We start from the raw sequence: 11,116 nt of genomic DNA on the forward strand, positions 1-11,116 counted from the left end.
TTTTAAAAAAAACAGTTAGCTCATTTTTAACAGGAAGCTGCATGTTTAACAGTCATTATTAAAAAACAGTGAGCTCACATTGTTAACTGTCACAGTGTCTGGGTTATCCACTAGATGTCCTCCTTCCCCACGGTGTCTGTCACTTCATTAACCACATTCCTCACATCTCTGCCTAAATCATTGCACCCAGCTGCCACTGGTTATCAATCATTACACTCTGTCAATTCCCCATTAGCGTTTGTCTCCTCCCCTGTGTATTTATACCCGGTCTGTCCTAGTATGTGTCACAGAGTTCTTGTTTAATTAATGTCCATCACTTATCGTGCCCTAGCCTTGTGTCCTTGTTTAATTCATGTTTGGGTATGTTTGGTATTGACCTCAGCCTGGACTGTTTATTCTTTGGATTTGCCCTTAAATAAAGACATACCGACAATTGGATCTTTCTCTGTGGTTTCCTGTATTCCGGCCGTGGCAGAAGGACTCCATCACAGCAAGAGCCAGCGGTATGTCTGCTTATGTCTCCTCCCCAGCCACAGAGTGGGAGAGGGATGGTTTCGAGGGAACTCGCCTGGTGGTTTTCCGGGGGACCAGGGGAGGTCGCAGAGGAGGGAGTGGTCGAGAGGAGGCTCAGCATCCCTCTCAACCATGGCCCCCCTTCGACCCGGGGCTCGTGTGGGATGGATCAGAATCAACGTCTCACCATGGAGGACGGAGAGGGGAGAAGAAGCGCACGTCCACCATGGTAGCCACACTGCCCATGATGGCTGCTAGGCCAGCACAACGCCAGCACAGCGCCACAGCACAAAGTGGTCACCAGTCCAGCGTCATGGTGCAAGATGGCCGCCAGCTCAGCGCCAACACCCAAGATGGCCGCTGACACGTTTTTGGATTATTTCTCCATGCTGTCAAAGATCCTAGAGATTCCCAAAACTGTTCACGTCACGGCTGCTGAGCCAGCGCCACAGCACAAGATGGCCGCTAACCCAGCGCCAATGCCCAAGATGGCCACCCGTCCAGAGTCATGGCCCAAGATGGCCGCCAATCCAGCACCACAGCACAAGATGGCCACCAGCCCAGTACCACAGCACAAGATGGCCGCCAGCTCAGCGTCACAACGCAAGATGGACATCAGCCCAGCACCGCAGCATGGGATGGTTACTAGCCCAGTGCCACAGCACAAGATGTCCGCTAACCCAGCGCCAATGCCCAAGTTGGCCACTGGTCCAGAGCCACGACCCAAGATGGCCACCTGTCCAGAATCCTGGCCCAAGATGGCTGCCAGCCCAGCACCACAGCACAAGATCAAGTACCTTGATTACTTTTAAGAATGCAGAGAGTTCCATGCAGAGAGTCCCATCTTCAACTATCAGATAGATAGATAGATAGATAGATAGAAATAGATAGATAGATAGATAGATAGATAGGATGAGTTTGAATGAGTTTAAATTGATTAGCATCAAAGCTTGATTGAGTCTAATGGGATTTGGAGCTTGGGTCATCTGAACAGATGACAGTTTATGGGATTTTTATGACTTTTAATATAAATTTTTAAGAAAACCGTAACTAAAAACAATCTGAAAAGATATAGCACACCAAGTCAGAACAGTGTGAAGGTCTGACCCGAGTTTGGAGTATGTAGCTTTAACGGTCTAGGAGGAGCTTGTGTCCAAAAATTTTGCGGCCAGAAAAAATAAGAAGAAGAAGAACTAGAAAAAAAAGTTTGTTGAGACAAACTTTAAGTTGGCTTGAGAAAGCCTGACCAGAAAGTTTGAAGAAGTTTAAAGTTAGAAGTTTATAATTTAAAGTTAGATTGATAGATTAGGTTAAAAGAAAGAAATATATATTAGTTAGAGAGAATGACAGATAGATTAGTTAGAAAGAATGATATAGATTAGTTCAAAAGAAAAAATGATAGATACATTAGTTTGACAGAAAGAATGCATGCGACTAATATGTTTCTAGCATGATTAGCAAGTTACTAGTATGTTGTTAGCATGACTAGCATGTTGCTACCATGCTTCTAGCATGACTGGCATGTTTATAGCATGTTTATAGCATGAATAACATGCTGCAAGCATGTTGCTAGCATGTTTCTAGCATGATTAACAAGTTACTAGCATGTGGTTAGCATGATTAGCATGTTGCTAGCATTTTTCTAGCATGACTAGCATGCGACTACCATGTTTCTAGCATGATTAGCATGTTAATAGCATGTTGCTATCATATTGTTATCATGGCTAACATGTTGCTAACATGTTTCTAGCATGATTATCATGTGACTAGCATGTAGCTAACATGCTTCTAACATGATTAGCATGTTGCTAGCATGTCGTTAACATGTTTCTAGCATTATTAGCATGTTGCTACCATGTCGCTAGCATTTTGCTAGCATGATTAGCATGATTTTAGCATGTTTCTAGCATGATTAGCAAGTTACTAGCATGTTGTTAACATGATTACCATGTTTCTAACATTTCTCTAGCATGATTAGCATGCGACTACCATGTTTCTAGCATGATTAGCATGTTAATAACATGTTGCTAGCATATTGTTATCATGGCTAACATGTTGCTAACATGTTTCTAGCATGATTATCATGTGACTAGCATGTAGCTAACATGCTTCTAACATGATTAGCATGTTGCTAGCATGTCGTTAGCATGTTTCTAGCATTATTAGCATGTTGCTACCATGTCGCTAGCATTTTGCTAGCATGATTTTATCATGATTAGCATGTTGCTAGCATGTTTCTAGCATGACTAGCATGCGACTAACATGTTGCTAGCATGATTAGCATATTGTTATCATGGCCAACATGTTGCTAACATGTTTCTAGCATGATTATCATGTGACTAGCATGTAGCTAACATGCTTCTAACATGATTAGCATGTTGCTAGCATGTCGTTAGCATGTTTCTAGCATTATTAGCATGTTGCTACCATGTCGCTAGCATGTTGCTAGCATGATTAGCATGATTTTAGCATGTTGTTAGCATTTTTCTATCATGATTAGCATTTTTCTAGCATGCGACTAGCATGTTGCTAGCATGATTTTATCATGATTAGCATGTTGCTAGCATGTTTCTAGCATTTCTCTAGCATGACTAGCATGCGACTACCATGTTTCTAGCATGATTAGCATGTTAATAGCATGTTGCTAGCATATTGTTATCATGGCTAACATGTTGCTAACATGTTTCTAGCATTATTATCATGTGACTAGCATGTAGCTAACATGCTTCTAACATGATTAGCATGTTGCTAGCATGTCGTTAGCATGTTTCTAGCATTATTAGCATGTTGCTACCATGTCGCTAGCATGTTGCTAGCATGATTAGCATGATTTTAGCATGTTGTTAGCATTTTTCTATCATGATTAGCATTTTTCTAGCATGCGACTAGCATGTTGCTAGCATGATTTTATCATGATTAGCATGTTGTTAGCATGTTTCTAGCATGACTAGCATGCGACTAACATGTTGCTAGCATGATTGGTATGTTGTTAGCATGTTTCTAGCATGCGACTAGCATGTTGCTAGCATGATTAGCATGTTGTTAGCATGTTTCTAGCATGGCTAGCATGGGACTAGCATGTTGCTAGCATGATTTTAGCATGATTAGCATATTGCTAGCATGTTGCTAGCATGTGTCTAGCATGATTAGCATTTGACTTGCATGTTGCTAACATGATTAGCATGTTGTTTGCATGTTTCTAACATGATTAGAATGTTTGCTAGCATGTTTCTAGCATGACTAGCATTCAACTAGCATGTTGCTAGGATGATTAACATGTTGTTAACATGTTTCTAGCATGACTAGCATGCGACTAAAATGTTGCTAACATGTTTCTAGCATGATTAGCATGCGACTAACATGTTTCTAGCATAAATAGCATGTTGCTAGCATGTGCTTTTAGCATGATTAGCATGTTTCTAGCATGATTAGCATGCGACTAGCATGTTTCTAGCATAAATAGCATGTTGCTAGCATGTTTCTAGCATGATTAACATGTTGTTAGCATGGTGCTAACATGATTAACATTTTGTTAGCATGTTTATAGCATTACTAGCATGCGACTAACATGTTGCTATCAGGATTTTAGCATGATTAGCATGTTACTAGCATGTTTCTAGCATGAATAGCATGTTGCTAGTATGTCTCTAGCATGTTGCTAGCATGTTGTTAGCATGACTAGCATGCGACTAACATGTTTCTGGCATGATTTTAGCATGATTAGCATGTTGCTAGCATGTTTAACATGTTGCTAGCATGTTTCTAGCATGTTGCTAGCATGCGACTAGCATGTTGCTAGCATGATTAGCATGTTGTTAGCATGTTTCTAACAGGACTAGCATGCGGCTAGCATGTTTCTGGCATGATTTTAGCATGATTAGCATGTTTCTAGCATGCGACTAGCATTGTTGTTAGCATGATTTCTAGAATGATTAACATGCGACTAGCATGATGAACATGTTGTTAGCATGTCACTAACATGTCTCTAGCATGATTAGCATGTTGCTAGCATGTCGCTTACATGTTTCTAGCATGATTAGCATGCGACTAACATGTTGCTAGCATTATTGTAGCATGATTAGCATTTTGGTAACATGTTTCTAGCGTGATTAACATGTTTCTAGCATGACTAGCATGCAACTAGCATGTTGTTAGCATGTTTCTAGCATGATTAGCATGTTGCTAGCATGTTTCTAGCATGACTAGCATGCGACTAGCATGTTTCTAGCATGATTAGCATGCGACTAGCATGTTTCTAGCATAAATAGCATGTTGATAGCTTGTTTCTAGCATGATTAACATGTTGCTAGCATGGTGCTAACATGATTAACATTTTGTTAGCATGTTTATAGCATTACTAGCATTCAACTAACATGTTGCTATTCGGATTTTAGCATGATTAGCATGTTACTAGCATGTTTCTAGCATGAATAGCATGTTGCTAGCCTGTCTCTAGCATGTTGCTACCATGTTTCTAGCATGTTTGTAGCATGATTAACATGCTGCAAGCATGCTGCAAGCATGTTGCTAGCATGTTGCTAGCATGAATAGCATGTTGCTAGCCTGTCTCTAGCATGTTACTAGCATGTTTCTAGCATGAATAGCATGTTGCTAGCCTGTCTCTAGCATGTTGCTACCATGTTTCTAGCATGTTTGTAGCATGATTAACATGCTGCAAGCATGCTGCAAGCATGTTGCTAGCATGTTGCTAGCATGTTTCTAGGATGACTAGCATGTTTCTATCATGATTAGCATGTTAATACGTGATATGTAAAAATTGATAGCCTGAATGCACTGTAAGTCGCTTTGGATCAAAGGGTCTGCTAAATGCATAAATTTAATTTAATTTAATTTTAATAGCATGTTGCTAGCATATTGTTATCATGACTAACATGTTGCTAGTATATTTCTAGCATTATTAGTATTTGACTAGCACGTTGGTAACATGTTTCAAGCATGATTAACATGTTGTTAACATGTTTCTAACATGATTAGCATGGGACTAGCATGTTGCTAGCTTGATTTTACCATGATTAGCATGTTGCTAGCATGTTTCTAGCATGATTAGTATGTTGCTAGCATGTTTCTAGCATGACTAGCATGCGACTAGCATGTTGCTAGCATGTTTCTAGCATGATTAGCATGTTGCTAGCATTTTTCTATCATGACTAGCATTGCGACTAGCATGTTGCTAGCATGATTTTAGCATGATTAGCATATTATTAGGAGAGATAGAAAGATAGATAGATAGATAGATTTACCATAGTTTACCATGATTTTCCACGATTTACCATAGTTTACCATGATTTACCACGATTTACCATAGTTTACCATGATCTACTATTGTATACCACGATTTACCATGTTCAAGTATGATTTATTGATTCTAGCATGATTTACCATAGTTTACCATGATTTAACATAGTTTACCATGATTTACCACGATTTATCATAGTTTACCATTATTTACCACGATTTACCCTAGTTTACCATGATTTACTATATTATAACACGATTTACCATGTTCACCTATGATTTACTGATTCTAGCATTATTTATCATAGTTTACCATGATTTACCACGATTTTCCGTAGTTTACCACGATTTACTGTAGTATACCACGATTTACCATGTTCAAGTATGATTTACAGATTCTAGTATGATTTATCATAGTTTGCCATGATTTACCATAGTTTACCACGATTTACCATAGTTTACCATGACTTACTATAGTACACCATGATTTACCATGTTCAAGTATGATTTACTGATTCCAGCATGATTTACCATAGTTTAGCATGATTTAACATAGTTTACCATGATTTACCTTGATTTACCATAGTTTACTATTATTTACTATAGTATACCATGATTTACCATGTTCAAGTATGATTTACTATGATTCTAGCATGATTTACCATAGTTTACCACGATTTACCATAGTTTACCACTATCAAGATAGATAGATAGATAGATAGATAGATAGATAGATAGATAGATAGATTAGATGAGTTTGGCTTTCTCAAGCCAACTTAATAATTGTGGTTCCTGACGATACATTGGTGTCCTAAAAAACCAAATGCTAGGTCTATGCAAGACACTAAACACACACACAAACACACATATATACAGGCTTGAGAAAGCCTGACCAGAAGTTTAAAGAAGTTAGAACTTTATAGTTTAAAGTTAGATTGATAGATTAGTTGAAAGAAGAAAGATATATTAGTTAGAAAGAATGACATAGATTAGCTCAAAAGAAAGAATGATAGATAGATTAGTTTGACAGAAAGAATGCATGTGACTAACATGTTTCTAGCATGATTAGCATGCGAATAGCATGTTTTTAGCATGACTAGCATGTCGCTACCATGTTTCTAGCATGTTTATAGCATTATTAACATGCTGCTAGCATGTTGCTAATATGTTTTAGCATGTTTCTAGCATCATAAGCATGTTTATAGCATGTCGTTAACATGTTTCTAGCATGATTAGTATGTTTCTAGCATGACTAGCATGATGCTAGCATGTTGCTAGCATGATTTTGGCATGATTAGCATGATGCTAGCATGTTTGTAGCATGATTAACATGCGACTAGCATGTTGCTAACATGTTTATAACATGACTAGCATGCGACTAGCATGTTCCTAGCATGTTTCTAGCATGATTAACATGTTTCTAGCATGATTAGCATGTTTTTAGCATGTCGCTAGCATGTTTCTATCATGACTAGCATGCGACTAGCATGTTGTTAGCATGTTTCTAGCATGATTAACATGTTGCTAGCATGTTTCTAGCATGATTAACATTTTGCTAGCATGTTGTTAACATGTTTCTAGCATGTTTCTAGCATGATTAACATGTTGCTAGCATGTTGTTAACATGTTTCTAGCATGATTAGCATGCGAATAGCATGTTGCTAGCATGATTAGCATGTCGGTACCATGTCGCTAGCATGTTTCTAACATTTTTCTAGCATGACTGGCATGCGACTTACATGTTGCTAGCTTGATTTTAGCATGATTTTAGCATGATTAGCATGCGACTAGCATGTTTCTAGCATGATTAGCATGTTGCTAACATTTTTCTAGCATGCGACTAGCATGTTGTTCGCATTTTTCTAGCATGATTAGCATGCGACTAGCATTTTGCTAGCATGTTTCTAGCATTACTAGCATGCAACTAGCATTTTGCTAGCATGATTTTAGCATGATTAGCATGTTGCTAGCTTGTTTCTAGCATGACTAGCATGCGACTAGCATGTTGCTAGCCTGATTTTAGTATGATTATCATGGTGCTAGCATGATTTAGCATAGTTTACCATGATTTACCACGATTTACCGTAGTTTACCATGATTTACTATAGTATAGCACCATTTACCATGTTCAAGTATGATTTATTGATTCTAGCATGATTTACCATAGTTTACCATGATTTACCACGATTTACCGTAGTTTACCATGATTTACTATAGTATACCACGATTTGCCATGTTCAAGTATAATTTACTAATTCTAGCATGATTTGCCATAGTTTACCACGATTTACCATAGTTTACCATGATTTACTATAGTATACCACGATTTACCATGTTCAAGTATGATTTACTGATTCTAGCATGATATACCATAGTTTACCATTATTTACCACGATTTACCATGATTTACTATAGTATACTACGATTTACCATGTTCAAGTATGATTTACTGATTCTAGCATGATTTATCATAGTTTACCGTGATTTACCACGATTTACCATAGTTTACCATGATTTACTATAGTATACCAAGATTTGCCATGTTCAAGTTTGATTTATTGATTCTAGCATGATTTATCATAGTTTAGCATGTTTTACCATAGTTTACCATGATTTACCATGATTTACCATAGTTTACCATGATTTACCATGATTTACCATAGTTTACCATGATTTACCATAGCTTACCATGATTTACCACGATTTACCATAGTTTACCATGATTTACTATAGTATACCATGATTTACCATGTTCAAGTATGATTTACTGATTCTAGCATGATTTAGCATAGTTTACCATGATTTACCTTAGTTTACCATTATTTACTATAGTATACCACGATTTACCATGTCCAAGTATGATTTACTATGATTCTAGCATGATTTACCATAGTTTACCATTATTTATGATTTATGATAGATAGATAGATAGATAGATAGATAGATAGATAGATAGATAGATAGATAGATAGATAGATAGATAGATAGATTAGATGAGTTTGAATGAGTTTAAATTGATTAGCATCAAAGCTTGATTGAGTCTAATGGGATTTGGAGCTTGGGTCATCTGAACATCCTGTCAATGAAAGTCTATGGGCATTTTTATGATTTTTATATTAATTTTTAAGAAAACCGTAACTCAAACCAGTCTGAAAAGATATAGCACACCAAGTCAGAACAGTATGAAGGTCTGACCCGAGTTTGGAGTATGTAGCTTGAACGGTCTAGGAGGAGTTAGTGTCCAAAAATTTTCCGGCCAGAAAAATAATAATAACTAGAATTAAAAGTTAGTGAACTAACTTTGATGTTGGCTTGGCCATCTTGGCCATGGGGCAAAAGAGCCACAGTACTTGTGTGCCCAACATTCTTGAGTTGCCCCGCTGCAAAAAATAAAAAATAATAATACCATAAAAAATACACCTGCAACAGTCTTTTTCCATGGTCCCTTGCTGTTTTCTTTTTTAATAAAAAGCCTAGGCTATGATAACATCTACGACAGGGTTGTCTAGCTGAATGCGAAATAAGTCATGCAAAAACCATAATCTCCTAAATACCATTCAATTTAATGTTATTTTAATAGTACTGACAACATATTTTAAGCTATCACACTACTGAAAAATTAAAGAAGGGACAGTATATATAGTATACTTCGGTGAGTCAAGAGCTAAACAAAAAGTCCTGTTTCATTACAAAATACTGTAACTTTTATAAACGTTATACTATCACCACAAAATTTTAATTAATATTTATTAAAAAATAAATATTTCATAAAACTGAAACTTAAATATATTATTTCTATAGGCTATACAAAACAGAAAAGAAAAAAGACTAAATAATAAGGCTGAATAAGCTGATCTATAGCATGTTAAATGGTGGTTGCCTGTCTATGAATGGTACACCCCTCTAAGCACACAGAAGTGGTTTGACCCAAGCAGGGGCGTAGCAACCGGGGGGGACGGGGGGGACACGTCCCCCGCACTTTTAGAAACAGGTGATTCTGACCCCTGCTAATTTTTTTTTTTTTTAGGATCCAGCGTGAATATTTCCTGTAGTGTTCTCAGATTTGTTACTTAGATTTGAGTGAAGTAACATTCAGCCAATCACAGAGCGAATCATCTCCTGGGCGCGTCTGCTATGAGCTTCAAATCTCTTGTTGCTCTTCTGAATTTTCGTTCGTTCGTTTGTTCACTTTGCTATTAGGACGTCTGGGATAAAATGCACCCCAGAAAAAAAGCAAAGGACGATAACATCCTTTTTTCAAACACACACTGTAAGTATGTTACAGTATGTCGCGATGACACGAATCGCGCGATAAAGTTTTCATGTTATGATTTAACCTATTGAACCCGTATGGACCTCGTCACGTCGCGCCGGATTCAGTGTGTTAAATGCTCTCCTAATTGTCGCTTTGGATAAAAGCGTCTGCTAAATAAGACGTAACAATATTATTGGTTTCCGCTGTCTTTTGTTTGTCTACGTGCTGCTCGCGGAGTAAAATTATAATTTCACAATAAATCATATTTGTTTTGCAACGAATATCTTAAAATACTTTATCAAATTTTGTTCTTTTAATTCATAACTGTTACTTTATGTCCTAACTGGTCTGTAGGAAAGGCAGGCTGTGACGTCACTGGCAGAGAGAGGGGGCAGTTGCTCAACCTCTCCAGAATGTGTAACAGGTGAGATTTGTATAAAAAAAGCAGATTGACTATCTTAAAGCTGCGGTAGGGAACTTTTGACGCTCTAGCGGTTAATAAACAGAACTGCTTGCGTCTTGCGGAAGAACATCGTAGCCGGAACTACTTCTCTCTGTTTATGTCTATGAAGAATAACAAAGGTACTGGGTTACTCCGCCGCGGTATCCCCGAAGCAATCTAAAATAGTCCGAATATAAACACTTATTATAGGTGTACCCTAGTGATTCAGGACAAGCTAAAAACACGGTTTGGAAAGTGGATTCATGGTGTACTCGCTTATTATATACATTTTTCTACATTTTGAACACAAACAAAGTTACGGACCGCAGCTCTGATTGGTTATTTTTTACCGGGAGTGATGTATTTCTGCAAATGGCAATAGGACCACTGGGAGGAGCCAGAGGAGCTTGATTTTTTTCACAGATTATCTGTCTCATAATTTTCATAAAATGTATGTTGTATAAAATTACTGTAGATGTAATCTGTATACTCATTTAACACCTGTTTTTGTCCAACTGTTAAAAAGAAAAGTTATTGTTCAAATGTAGTGCAACTGAAATATTGTAAATGTCATAAAATATCTTTATTTCATAAAAAATAAAAAAAAAATTATAGATGGTCTCCCATTGGTCTCAAAGTCCTGCAGTATT

Source organism: Carassius gibelio, chromosome A1 (assembly GCF_023724105.1).
Source record: "Carassius gibelio isolate Cgi1373 ecotype wild population from Czech Republic chromosome A1, carGib1.2-hapl.c, whole genome shotgun sequence".
Classification (NCBI taxonomy): Eukaryota; Metazoa; Chordata; class Actinopteri; order Cypriniformes; family Cyprinidae; genus Carassius; species Carassius gibelio.